This window comes from Hyperolius riggenbachi, chromosome 5 (genome assembly GCF_040937935.1).
Source record: "Hyperolius riggenbachi isolate aHypRig1 chromosome 5, aHypRig1.pri, whole genome shotgun sequence".
Classification (NCBI taxonomy): Eukaryota; Metazoa; Chordata; class Amphibia; order Anura; family Hyperoliidae; genus Hyperolius; species Hyperolius riggenbachi.
The window spans coordinates 35950835-35965785 of NC_090650.1; the positions used below are offsets into that span (position 1 = coordinate 35950835).

The 14951-nt window shown below is 47.4% G+C and overlaps 1 long non-coding RNA gene across 2 annotated transcripts in view; it reads left to right on the forward strand.

Annotated features, from left to right (window-relative positions):
- LOC137519587 (uncharacterized) overlaps positions 1 to 14951 on the forward strand; it is a 91857-nt gene that overhangs the window by 45525 nt on the left and 31381 nt on the right. The window contains exons 1-2 of one of the 2 annotated variants that reach the window (XR_011021021.1): positions 768 to 875; positions 4051 to 4134. This is a non-coding gene — a long non-coding RNA (uncharacterized lncRNA). Of the gene's footprint in view, positions 1 to 767; positions 876 to 4003; positions 4135 to 14951 lie in introns of those variants that run through there. The other variant, XR_011021020.1, reaches the window with a different exon arrangement.

The following is a 14951-nucleotide window of genomic DNA, read 5'->3' on the forward strand; positions in this document are numbered from 1 at the left end:
ACACATACTGGCTGCAATGTGCTGCCCATTATAGGCTGGCTGTTCCGTAGTGCTGCACAGTGACCACATTGGAAGCTTTTGGCACAGCTCAGTAACTTTGCAGGCACTGTGATTGAAAGGCAATATAATCCTCCTGCACTGGGCAGTAAACAGCTGCACTTATCTTCTGGGAATGCTTTCTTTCACTGTGCGACCTTTTCTTTCAAAGTGTACAGATGAACATATAGGTGAAATATATGTAAAGCATATGATTGCAGCATGTGGGTATTGTGTGCAAACATTTCTGCTCTCTGCTCGTCCCTCCTCCCTTCTCTGTCCACTCCCTGCCCTCTGTCCATCTTCTCCCCTTCTCTGTGTGTCCACTCCCTCCCCGTCTCCTGTCCACAGACCTGTCCTGCTGTTCATTTCACCCCGAATGCTTCCGGTAGTAAAATGATCCGAGATTCGGATCAAAGATCCGGATCTCTTCAATGATCCGATTCGAATCATCCGGATCATTGAAAAGATCCGAACTTCCCATCTCTACTGCAAGCAGTGCAGGGCAGAGGTGATCCCAGCTGACTTCTCTGCAGTGCACATGATTTCTGTAGTGCAGAACTGCGCGGGCTTCTTTGAAATGCTGCCCCTCCCTCCACTTCTTATTGGACATTTGGAGCCACAACAGCAACAGCATTGGCTAGTCCTAAGCTGCTGCTGCTGCTATTGGCCAAACTCCTGATCTGTGAGGAGAGGAGGGCGGGTCTAGTCTCTGCTCCGTGACAGGGAAAATGTGACATTTGTGCAGAAGAGAATTCTACCGCATCTTCAGCGTCTCCCCCTCTGCACTTGTGGAAGTTGGAACAGTCTGTCCAAATTACCGGGCAGATACATTGCCGGTAAAAACATTTTTCCGGCAGCGGCTTTTTAATTGATTTTACGGCTGGGCCGGGCAGATACCGGCTGGGTGGCAACCCTATTTGTGGCTGATTTTGATGCATTTGATCTATCTGACAGGATGGAAAATCTAGGTCGTCAGAGCGATGGCCCATAGAGTTGCATTGGATCTAATGGTCCAATAATGCATTTATATAGATTTCCAATAGATTTCATTCTGAAATCTATTGGAAATCTGTTCCTAGTGTGTGGCACACATCAGATAGATTCCTGTCAGATTCTACTTGACAGTCATCTGACAGAAATCTATCTGATGGTCAAATTTGCTGCAAATCTATAAGTGTATGGCCACCTTAAAGAGAATCTGTATTGTTAAAATCGCACAAAAGTAAACATACCAGTGCGTTAGGGGACATCTCCTATTACCCTCTGTCACAATTTCGCCACTCCTCGCCGCATTAAAAGTGGTTAAAAACAGTTTTAAAAAGTTTGTTTATAAACAAACAAAATGGCCACCAAAACAGGAAGTAGATTGATGTACTGTATGTCCACACATAGAAAATACAACCATACACAAGCAGGCTGTATACAGCCTTCCTTTTGAATCTCAAGAGATCATTTGTGTGTTTCTTTCACCCTGCAGTTCTCATGCACTGAAGTTTCAGGCTGCTCCTTTTTCTCCTGCAAACAGCTTTGCCCTTGTCTGTAATTCTTCAGTATGTGAAAGCCCAGCCAGGTCAGAGGACGATTTATCCAGCTTGTAAAAGATAAGAGAGAAGAGAGAAGCTGCTCTAATCTAAATAATACACAGGCAGTGTGCATAGAGGGGCCTGGAAGGGGGAATTCATAGCAGAACCACAACACTGAAGAACAGACACAGGCTGACAAGTCTGACAAGGGAAAGATACATTGATTTATTACAGAGACTGTGATAGCAGAAAATGCTGCAGTAAGCCAAAACACATTAGAATAGCTTTTGGAACTTGTAGGATGATAAAAAACAGGATGCAATTTTTGTTACGGAGTCTCTTTAAAGGGGCACTACGGTGAAAAATTGTAAAATGTAAAATATGTGCAAACATATACAAATAAGAAGGACATTTTGTCCAGAGTAAAATGAGCCATTAATTACTTTTCTCCTATGTTGCTGTCAGTTACAGAAGTTAGTAGAAATATGACAGAAGCGACAGGTTTTGGACTAGTCCATCTGTTCATAGGGGATTCTCAGTGATTTATTTCTTTTCAAAAGCACTTAGTGAATGGCAGTTGCTCTGTCCAACTGCCAAAAAACTGTGTAGCAAGCAGGGACGCTGGCCAGCATCATTGTTCAAATCCTTTTTAGGGAATATCTTTATAAAGAATAAAAGCATTGGTGAGAATCCCCTATGAAGAGATGGACTAGTCCAAAACCTTTTACTTCTGTCAGATTTCTACTACCTACTGTAAGTGACAGCAACATAGGAGAAAAGCAATTTATGGCTCATTTTACTCTTATTTGTTTGTTTGCACGTATTTTTAATTTTACAATTGTTCGCCATAGAGCCCCTTTAAGATCATACATGGACAGTTTGGGAAAAAAAATTGTTTTAGTTAACACCCTCCAACGCCAATCAGGCAGGTTGTGTGGCCATAAAGGCGGTGCCTGTAGGTATGGGGCTCCCCCTCCTACTCAATACCAACTGACACAGCTTTTAAAGTGCACCCAAGGCAATATATGGAAGTGACAGCTTCTGTCTTGTTGGCAGCTTGTCAAGAATATAGTAAACATCACTGATAAGCAAATAACAGCCATAAAAGTTTTTCAGGCAGAATACAACTTCTAAGAGCAGTGGAGAGATAGAAAAAGATCAATAGTTTATACATTTTCATTTAGGGACACTTAATAGGCTGCCACTTAGCAGAGACAACAAAACATTTAGTCTAGTTTATAAATGTTTAAATATAAAAAACCAAGGGATATCTAAAAGAATGTCATTTTTAGGATTAGAAGGATAAATACAATTGTTTATTTCTAACTCGGGTTCACTTTAACACCCTTCAACCCCAATCAGGCAGGTTGTGTGGCTATAAAGGCAGAGCCTGTTGGTATGGGGCTCCACCTCCTGCTCAATACCAACTTACACAGCTTTTAACATTGATGAGGAAATACCTTGTAAAGGAGATGGAGTAGCAAAATCTCCCTCTCTTTTAACCTTACTGGCGTTAATCCCGTGCTATGCTTGAGCTAGCCACCAGGAGCTCTATGCAGAGTATAGCGCGCAGCGAGCGTTTTTACTCACCTCCCGAGGGATCCAGACGTTGATAGCCGTTCTCCTTCCTGTCCTCGGAGGCTTTGAATCATTCTGGTGAGATCGCCATCATTGATCTCACCAAAGTGTTACATCGCCACCCGGAGGACAGAGGGAAAATTGCAGCACTGGAGCCCAGGGAGGTGAGTAAGAGCAGGGGCTGCTGCTGGCGTTCTGGCGGCATGATTTTTTCCTGGTTTTAATCAAACAAAATCCGCTTTACTTACCTGGGGCTTTCTCCAGCCCCTTGCAGCCGACTGTCCCACGCTGACTGCTCCGCTCTCCGCCGCTGTCCCGGGCTCCACCTATGGTGCAGAGGCTGACCTCGAGGTCGTCCTTACTGCGCCTGCATGAAACGCCGCTGTCAATCATGGCCACGTTGTCCGTGGCGTACTGCGCAGGCACAGAACTACCTCGAGGTCATCCTCTGCACCGTGCAGTGCCACGGGCCAGTGGCGGAGAGCTGAGCTGTCAGCATGGGGCAGTCAGCTGCAAGGGGCTGGAGAAATCCCCAGGTAAGTAAAACGGATTTTGTTTGATTTGGCTGATGATTCCTTTAAGTGCTTCCTCACAACTGACAAGCATATGCTCTAACTTAGGCCATTCCCTTTCAACCTCTGGCCAAGTTGTACTCTTTCTAAATATTACCTAAAATCACTGCCTCTAGGTGCACATTTTGTATATTACCCCACCTCTTGTTTCTTTCCTATTTCTTTAGATTGTAGCTTAAAACATTTTGTTTCCTCACGTTACATTTGTCATTGTAATTATAGGACAATTGGATAAAAACAATCGGTTGTACAGAAAAATTTAAAGCTTTTTTTTTTTTTCATTCATTCAAGAAATCTGATTGAATTTCCTGTTTTTATTCATCCCAATGCAAATGAAGAAGGCATCTTTCCCGACATAGTAGAACTCCAAAAGGCTCATACAATGAGGGGGTATCAAGGTGCTACGTAGGCATCTTAATAAGGTAAGGACAAAATATGCACCCCCAACTAAGAAAAAAATAGACTAAAAGGTCTAGAATCACCTCTTTGCAATCACATATGCAAGATTTCTCATGTGCCTCACCCGTCCTCTGGAATCCACTTCCAAAACACATCCGTCACTCTCCAGCCTTTGGAATGTTAGATTTTTCTGACCAATTTATATGAAAATTGAATGGTGTATGGTAAATTGACAATGTCTTTGACATCCAAGGTGAAAATAAACTCATGAGAAAAACAATTGTATCTATCCTCCTTCTCCTAAAAATGACTTTTTAGATATCCCACAGTTTCATTTTATATTTTAATCAACTTTTTAAGTTTTTACTGTTTCATTGTCTCTGCTCAATAACACCTTCATTGAAGCATGCCAGAGCTCAAATCTATTAATTATTGACCCTTTTTATCTCTTTCCTGCTCCAGGAATCCATTTAGTGACAGGAAAGTATTTTATGGCTGTAATTACTTATCAGTGAGGGTTATGCTATAGTCGGACCCAGTCCGACCCGGTCCCGACCCAGATAGAAACTGTCACTTGCATACCTGATGTTTAACTCTTTCAGGCAGAGAAAGGAAAAAAGTAACACAGTATAGTTATTTGTGTGCTTGGCACTGTACATACACATCTGTCTCATCATGTCACATGTCACCTCGGGTATCCTTTAAAGAGACACTGAAGCGAAAAAAAAATTATGATATTATGATTTGTATGTGTAGTACAGCTAAGAAATAAAACATTCAGATTAGATACATCAGTCTAATTGCTTCCAGTACAGGAAGAGTTAAGAAACCGTAGTTGTTATCTCTATGCAATAAAGCCATTAAGCTCTACAACTTTCAAAGTTGTGGAGAGGGCTGTTTTCTGACTTTTATTATCTCAACTGTTTTCTTTTTCTCTGGCAGAGGAGAGCAGTGGTGCTCAGCAGAGCTCGAATATTCGAGTAGCTCGAATATTCGAGCTCTTTTCCAGCTATTCGAGCTCGGTATTCGAGCTCCGAATAGCTGGAGCTATTCGAATGGGCTATCCGAGTACACTCGAATAGCCCATTCACTATTCGAGCTATTCGAGCAACCCGGCGCTATTCGAGCTCGGTACCGAGCTCGAATAGCGTCATAGCCCAGATTGATGTCCTTAGAGCCAATCAGAGGGCTCCCAGGCCCTCTGACGGCAGCCAATCACAGAGGGGGACCCTGGCCAGCCCCTACCCTATAAATAGCGGCCGCCATGTTCCGTTTCTCCATGCTTGCCTGAGACTTGTACAGAGAGAGAGTTGCTCCTTTGTGCGTTGGCTTAGCAAGTGCTCTATTGTGATCATTTACCTAGCGTTTTTGCTCACCTACACCTGCCATATACACCTATATTGTTGTTAGTTAGATAGACATTGTATTTTAGTTAGTAGCTTGTGTGTTACATTAGAGACAGGCAGCTGCTGCAAGCTTACAGGTTTAGGCCTCAGGGGGGCCTTGCCTCTGTGGGCAGCTGTCCTCTGTTTATTTCTCTCATCTATACCAGTATTTCTGCTGTCCTTTACTAATAGTATTGTAGTTATACTGTACTAGGAGTAGGACACTCACTGACTGTCACTGTTTATAGGCTACTAGCTAGCTCCTGCGTGTGTGCACTCACTCACTGTCTGTGTGTACACACACTCTATTTCCTTCTGATTACTGATAGATTATTGTTATTTAGTTGTACTTACTTACTACTTACTCTTACTGTACCCGTAGGGACACTCACTGTCACTGTTCATATAGGCTACTAGCTCCTGCGTGTGCGCACTGCACTCACTGTCTGAGTGTACACACACAACACACACTCTATTTCCTTCTGATCGCTGATTGATTATCGTAATTAGTTAGTTGTACTTACTGTTACTACTTACTCTTACTGTACTAGGAGTCTAGGACACTCGGTCACTGTCCATAGGCTACTAGCTCCTGCGTGCGTGCACTCACTGTCTGAGTGTACACACACCCACACTCCATTTCCTTCTGATCGCTGATTGATTATCGTAATTAGTTAGTTCTACTTACTGTTACTACTTACTCTTACTGTACTAGGAGTCTAGGACACTCAGTCACTGTGTTCATAGGCTACTAGCTCCTGCGTGCGGTCACTCACTGTCTGAGTGTACACACACCACCCACACTCTATTTCCTTCTGATCGCTGATTGATTATTGTAATTAGTTAGTTCTACTTACTGTTACTACTTACTCTTACTGTACTAGGAGTCTAGGACACTCAGTCACTGTGTTCATAGGCTACTAGCTCCTGCGTGCGTGCACTCACTGTCTGAGTGTACACACACCCACACTCCATTTCCTTCTGATCGCTGATTGATTATTGTAATTAGTTAGTTCTACTTACTGTTACTACTTACTCTTACTGTACTAGGAGTCTAGGACACTCAGTCACTGTGTTGATAGGCTACTAGCTCCTGCGTGCGTGCACTCACTGTCTGAGTGTACACACACCCACACTCCATTTCCTTCTGATCGCTGATTGATTATTGTAATTAGTTAGTTCTTCTTACTGTTACTACTTACTCTTACTGTACTAGGAGTCTAGGACACTCAGTCACTGTGTTCATAGGCTACTAGCTCCTGCGTGCGTGCACTCACTGTCTGAGTGTACACACACCCACACTCCATTTCCTTCTGATCGCTGATTGATTATTGTAATTAGTTAGTTCTACTTACTGTTACTAGTTACTCTTACTGTACTAGGAGTCTAGGACACTCAGTCACTGTCCATAGGCTACTAGCTCCTGCGTGCGGTCACTCACTGTCTGAGTGTACACACACCCACACTCCATTTCCTTCTGATCGCTGATTGATTATTGTAATTAGTTAGTTCTACTTACTGTTACTACTTACTCTTACTGTACTAGGAGTCTAGGACACTCAGTCACTGTGTTCATAGGCTACTAGCTCCTGCGTGCGTGCACTCACTGTCTGAGTGTACACACACCCACACTCCATTTCCTTCTGATCGCTGATTGATTATTGTAATTAGTTAGTTCTTCTTACTGTTACTACTTACTCTTACTGTACTAGGAGTCTAGGACACTCAGTCACTGTGTTCATAGGCTACTAGCTCCTGCGTGCGTGCACTCACTGTCTGAGTGTACACACACCCTTCTGATCGCTGATTGATTATTGTAATTAGTTAGTTCTACTTACTGTTACTACTTACTCTTACTGTACTAGGAGTCTAGGACACTCAGTCACTGTGTTCATAGGCTACTAGCTCCTGCGTGCGTGCACTCACTGTCTGAGTGTACACACACCCACACTCCATTTCCTTCTGATCGCTGATTGATTATTGTAATTAGTTAGTTCTTCTTACTGTTACTACTTACTCTTACTGTACTAGGAGTCTAGGACACTCAGTCACTGTGTTCATAGGCTACTAGCTCCTAAGTGCGTGCACTCACTGTCTGAGTGTACACACACCCACACTCCATTTCCTTCTGATCGCTGATTGATTATTGTAATTAGTTAGTTCTTCTTACTGTTACTACTTACTCTTACTGTACTAGGAGTCTAGGACACTCAGTCACTGTGTTCATAGGCTACTAGCTCCTGCGTGCGTGCACTCACTGTCTGAGTGTACACACACCCTTCTGATCGCTGATTGATTATTGTAATTAGTTAGTTCTACTTACTGTTACTACTTACTCTTACTGTACTAGGAGTCTAGGACACTCAGTCACTGTGTTCATAGGCTACTAGCTCCTGCGTGCGTGCACTCACTGTCTGAGTGTACACACACCCACACTCCATTTCCTTCTGATCGCTGATTGATTATTGTAATTAGTTAGTTCTTCTTACTGTTACTACTTACTCTTACTGTACTAGGAGTCTAGGACACTCAGTCACTGTGTTCATAGGCTACTAGCTCCTAAGTGCGTGCACTCACTGTCTGAGTGTACACACACCCACACTCCATTTCCTTCTGATCGCTGATTGATTATTGTAATTAGTTAGTTCTACTTACTGTTACTACTTACTCTTACTGTACTAGGAGTCTAGGACACTCAGTCACTGTGTTCATAGGCTACTAGCTCCTGCGTGCGTGCACTCACTGTCTGAGTGTACACACACCCACACTCCATTTCCTTCTGATCGCTGATTGATTATTGTAATTAGTTAGTTCTACTTACTGTTACTACTTACTCTTACTGTACTAGGAGTCTAGGACACTCAGTCACTGTGTTCATAGGCTACTAGCTCCTGCGTGCGTGCACTCACTGTCTGAGTGTACACACACAACACACACTCTATTTCCTTCTGATCGCTGATTGATTATCGTAATTAGTTAGTTCTACTTACTGTTACTACTTACTCTTACTGTACTAGGAGTCTAGGACACTCAGTCACTGTCCATAGGCTACTAGCTCCTGCGTGCGTGCACTCACTGTCTGAGTGTACACACACTAAATTTACTTGTGATTACTACTGATTATTGTAACTGCTAGTTGTACTTCCTGACTGTTACTACTTACTTACTGTACTAGGGGACACTCACTCAGTCACCTCACCAACCAACCCACTCCATTAAAGTACCCCACTTTTCAGCCGCCCTTTTAAAAAACTTTTCTCTATACGCCCAAAACATTGAAGATGTCTGGAAGTGGCAGCCAGCGCGGTTTGGGCAAGGGGAAGGGCAGCAAGGGAATCAGGAGGAGAGGGAGCAGCATTGTGGCAAGCCGCGGCCGCGGGCGCGCCACCATGCACAGTTCCGCAGCAGCAGCAGCAGCGTCAGTGGCTAACATTCCTCCCATAGCCACTGGCCGTGGACGCCTTGGGCGCCGCCCAGCAGGAGCATCTGCAACTCACGCTGCAGAGACACAGCAGCAGCAGCGTGTAGCACCTGCTCCCATTTTCCTCCAGCCGGGTCGGAAACGTCCCATTGAGGAAAAGGATGCAGACACTGTGGTGCAACTCATGACGGAGGATGAGCAGCCCGCCATCAGCTCTGCATCCGAGGCCTCCACCCTCACCACCACCACCACCCCTGTTCGCAGCAGCCGCCCAGCAGGGTCTGGGGAGGAGGCCAGTTCACCGTCACTCGCCGACCTGTCATTCAGCAGTCTTTTGACCCCAGGCATCATGAGTAAATTGTCTGCTGTTGTTGGCGATCTTGAGGAGGAGATGCTGATGGGCACTTTGGGGGATGAGGGATTGGACAGCAAGACTGTGGCGACAGTCAAGCAGCCCATCCATGCATCAGGAGAGGAGTTTGGGGGGTCCTCATCCCAGCAGGACATGTTTCAGGAGGGGGAGGATGATGATGACCCGGTGACAGACAGAGACTGGGTGCCACCACCTCCAGGGGATGTCGTCCTCAGCAGCTCTGAGGAGGAGGAGGAGGATGCTCTTGTGGGCCTTGCAAGGAGGCGCATCATTGCAAGCATTGGCAGCAGCAGTAGGCAGGTCCCACAGCCTGCTGGTGTCTCAGGCTCAGCAGCAGCAGCAGCAGCATCTGCCAGTACCACCACCAGCCGCACCCAAGCCCCCCAAGCCCCCCCCCCCAACCACCACAGGGAGACAGGCAGCAGCGCTTCCATGCCGTAGGGGGATGTTTAAGTCACCAATCTGGCGATATTTCACCATGCCCACTGTGTACAGCAAGTACGCCACTTGCAACCACTGTCAGCGGAAGTTGAGCAGAGGTGCAGACCCCTTAAAGTTCTGCACCAGCTCGCTCATCAACCACCTTGCGGCTAAACATTTCCACCAGCATGAGGAGTTCCAGAGGCTGAAGGCATCTGGTGCTGGCAGTGGCACCACACCCATCACTGCACAGCCTTCAGCAGCAGCAGCAGCAACAGCAGCCACCCGCCCTCCTGCTCCTCCAGCAGCACCAGCAGGAGTGCGGAAACGCACTGCTCCTCCCCCCTCTGCAACTCCTGCCGCCGACACTGAGGCCTGTTCTGGCAGCCAGTCCTCAGTGGCCTCCTCCGCTGTGTCTGCTGATTCCCGTGCCAGCAAAAGGCCACGCCAGAGCCTTTTGAGCGAGTCCTTCCAGGGGGTGGTTAGGGCTCTGCCTCCCAGCAGCCGTCGCGTGCGGCAGCTGAACGGCTTGCTGGCACGGGCCATGTGCTCCCAACTCCTGCCGTACACGCTCGTGCAGGAGGGGAGCGACATTCGTGCGCTGCTTGCTTGCGCAGCCCCAGACTGGCAGCTCCCCAGCAGACACTTCTTTGCCCGCAAGGCCATTCCTGCACTGCACCGCTTTGTGATGGCCAATGTGGAGCGAGGGCTGGAGCACGCGGTTGGTGAAAGGGTCCACGTCACCATGGACTCCTGGAGCAGCCGCTTCGGGACAGGCCGCTACCTGTCCTTCACTGTCCACTGGGTCAGCTTGGTGGAAGGGGGTGAGGATGGGAGAGCAGCAGCGGGCACAGCAGCAGCAGCAACACAGTGGGTGGTGCCACCCCGCAGGGTCAGGGGAACTGCAGCAGGTTCCTCCGATCCTCTGCCATCCTCCGGCACACCTGGCCAAACCCCCCGCCTCAGCAGCAGCGTGAAGGCCCGCCACTGCCAAGCGCTGCTGCACTTGGTCAGCCTTGGGAAGACCAAGCTGACGGCAACCCATGTGTTGGCCAAACTCCAGGAGCAGGAGAGGATTTGGCTGACCCCCAGAGGCCTCAGAGTCGGAGAGGTGGTGGCCGACAATGGGGCCAATCTGGTTGCCGCAATAGACAGGGGAAACCTGACCCACATCCCCTGTCTTGCCCACGTGCTGAACCTGGTGGTGCAGAAGTTCCTGCGCACCTACCAGGGGATGGGCGAACTGCTGGAAACGGCAAGGAATGTTGTGCGTCACTTCCGGCGCTCGGCTGCAGCCTGTGCGAGCCTGGAAGACGTGCAAAAGGAGCTGGATCTGCCACGCCATCGGCTGATCCTTGACGTTCCGACTCGCTGGAACTCCACCCTGGCGATGTTGGAGCGTCTGGTTGAACAGAGGCACGCTGTCAACCAGTACCTTGCCCTGGCCACTGTTTCCGCAGCTCAGAGAAGGGACAAGACCAGCAACATCCCGTCCATCGTCCCCGATGATGACTGGAGGCACATGCAGCAGGTGTGCTTTGTGCTGGCTCCCTTCCTGCAGGCCACAAACATGGTGAGCAGGGACCATGCTATGGTCTGCGAGTGGGTGCCCCTGGTTTCTCTGCTGAACAGGGCCCTCGATGCTTTGCTGGAACAGGGAGCGGCAGCCTTGGACCAGCAGGAGCGGCAACCAGCTGCGCAGTCCACCTCTGAGGGGGAGGAGGAGGAGGACTTTGTGGAGGTCCCTGACCTGGCTGCTGATGAGGGGGATCAGCACAGCGCAGCTGAGTTGGTGCGGGGGTGGAGAGAGGATGAGGCGGCAGAGGAGGAGGATGAGGACAGCACTGACGTCGATGTGCCAGCAGACGTGGCCCGCCTCTTCCCAATGGCAGCGCACATGCTGACGTGCCTGCGCAGGGACCCCAGGGTGATCCAGATGAAGCAGAGGGAGGACATCTGGATCAGCATGATGTTGGACCCACGCCTCAAGGGGAAGTTGAGCCAGTTCCTGCCGCCTGCAGGAGGAGACCCAGCGCAACAAATAAGGAGCTTGCAGCAGGCCCTTGTTGAGCGCTTGGAGGAAGCCTTCCCCCAGCCTTCCACCCCCACTGTCCAGCAGCCAGCACAGAGGCAGCAGCAGGTGCCTGCATCCAGCAGCAGCAAGCGCCCCACAGACCTGCTGTCTCTCAGCCACGAGCTCTACAGGACTGTAGAGGCTCCGGCAGCAGTGACTAGAGAGGAGATGCATGCAGCAGCATCCTCCTCCGGTCACAGCCAGCGCCTGACCCGCATGGTGGCTGACTACATGGGGTCGTACAGCGGGCTTGACAGCGATGCCCCTGTTGATCCCATGGAGTATTGGGTCAAGCGCATGGAGATCTGGAGCGAGCTGGCGCAGTACGCCCTGGAAGTGCTGTCCTGCCCCCCTTCCAGCGTGCTGTCCGAGCGCTGCTTCAGTGCAGCTGGTGGCGTGGTCACCGAGAAACGCTCACGTCTGTCTCACAAGTCTGTGGACAGACTGACGTTTCTCAAGATGAACCAGGCGTGGGTGGAAGGCGAGTTCCTGGCCCCTGTTGTCGGCGAGAGGGGGACATGAACTGGCTGCCGGAACCATCGTTAATGTGCCTTACCACCCTTTACCACCTCCTGGCTCCTGCTCACTAAGCCAGCCTGGTTCACTTTGACTATTACGTCGCCTGCAGCCACACATTTTACACCTACAGTGGGCTGCTGTGTACTGCCCTTCTGCTGTCTGTCTGTGTTTCCCACTGCCAGGGTACACAGAATTACCTTCTTCTGCTGCCACTCTGCCACCAGCTATTACGTCAAACAATAGCTATATTGGTTGCAAAACCAAAACCAAACAAACCATTAAAAAAAATAAAAGGTTTAATTTTTCGGAGGTGCCCGGGTTGAAAACTGTGTTGTCCCAGTTGTGTATTGGACACAATGTGGGCTGCACGACCGCTATCTGGGACCTCCTGTTGTGTTTATTTACAGCCCTGGTATCACCGCTAGGTACCAGGGCTATTATGTCACGCTGCCTACCTGCTGCCACACTCACACTGCTCCTCCACACCTCCTCCTGCTGCTGCTGCTGCTGTCTGTCTGTGTTTCCCACTGCCAGGGTACACAGATGATTTACCTTCTGCTGCCACTCTGCCACCAGCTATTACGTCAAACAATAGCTGCTCGCCTACTCCTCCATTCCTCCTCCTGCTGCTGCTGTCTGTCTGTGTTTCCCACTGCCAGGGTACACAGAATTACCTTCTTCTGCTGCCACTCTGCCACCAGCTATTACGTCAAACAATAGCTATATTGGTTGCAAAACCAAAACCCAAACAAACCATTAAAAAAAAAAAAAGGTTTAATTTTTCTGAGGTGCCCGGGTTGAAAACTGTGTTGTCCCAGTTGTGTATTGGACACAATGTGGGCTGCACGACCGCTGTCTGGGACCTCCTGTTGTGTTTATTTACAGCCCTGGTATCACCGCTAGGTACCAGGGCTATTATGTCACGCTGCCTACCTGCTGCCACACTCACACTGCTCCTCCACACCTCCTCCTGCTGCTGCTGCTGCTGTCTGTCTGTGTTTCCCACTGCCAGGGTACACAGATGATTTACCTTCTGCTGCCACTCTGCCACCAGCTATTACGTCAAACAATAGCTGCTCGCCTACTCCTCCATTCCTCCTCCTGCTGCTGCTGTCTGTCTGTGTTTCCCACTGCCAGGGTACACAGCATTACCTTCTTCTGCTGCCACTCTGCCACCAGCTATTACGTCAAACAATAGCTATATTGGTTGTAAAACCAAAAACCAAAAAACCATTAAAAAAAAAAAAAGGTTTAATTTTTCTGAGGTGCCCGGGTTGAAAACTGTGTTGTCCCAGTTGTGTATTGGACACAATGTGGGCTGCACGACCGCTGTCTGGGACCTCCTGTTGTGTTTATTTACAGCCCTGGTATCACCGCTAGGTACCAGGGCTATTATGTCACGGCGAGCTGCCTGCCTCATTGACTGCCTGCTGCCACACACTCATCCTCCTCCTCCTGCTGCTGAATTTACCTCCTGCTGTCTTTGTGTTTCCACTGCCAGGGAGCACATACAATGGCGCTTCCAACATGCGTGCGCCCACCAGCTATTTGTTACGCTCAAAAATAGCTGCATTTCTTTAAAAAAAATTGAAAAGAGAAATACGTGAAGATGATGAAGAAGAAGATGAAAAAGAAGAAGAAGATAAAGAAGAAGAAGATGAAGAAGATGAAGAAGAAGAAGATGAAGAAGAAGATGAAGAAGAAGATGAAAAAGAAGATGAAAAAGAAGAAGAAGATGAAGAAGATGAAGAAGAAGAAGATGAAGAAGAAGAAGATGAAGAAGAAGAAGAAGAAGATGAAGAAGATGAAGAAGAAGAAGAAGAAGAAGATGAAAAAGAAGAAGATGAAGAAGATGAAGAAGAAGATGAAGAAGAAGAAGAAGATGAAGAAGATGAAGATGAAGAAGAAGATGAAGATGAAGAAGAAGATGAAGAAGATGAAGAAGAAGATGATGAAGAAGAAGAAGAAGAAGAAGATGATGAAGAAGAAGAAGAAGAAGAAGAAGAAGAAGAATATCTAGAAGAAGAAGATCTAGAAGAAGAAGAAAGATAAAGAAGAAGAAGAACAAGTATATACAGTAACACTACTGAACAAAATTTAGGACACAACTTCTCTTTCCACATTTTTTTTTAAAGGAACATCCCCACATAATCACTTGCTGTTGTTACTTGGAAAAAAAGATGTTTCTTGCATCATTCACCCTCAAAACAAGTGTTGGAAGCTATTTAAGGCCAATTCGAATAGTCAGCTCGAATAGTGAGCTCGAATACCGACTCGAATAGTGAGCTCGAAGTCCGAGGTCGAATCGAATAGTAAAAATTATTCGACTCGAATATTCGACTGACCTCGAATAATTTACTATTCGAATTCGACCAAACTCGAATTTTAAAAAGGGGTATTTGAGCATCACTAGAGGAGAGGTCATTAGTTCACAGACTGCTCTGAAAGAATCATTTTGAATGCTGAGTGTTGTGTAATCTGCACATATTAGAGAATGATGCAATGTTAGAAAAAACACTATATACCTGAAAATAAAAATATGAGAATATTTTCTTTGCTGCTAATCTTCTAGTAATTATTCATAGTACACAACCAATTAATTATATCATATTTTTTTTCCGCCTCAGTGTCTCTTTAAGTATGGACCC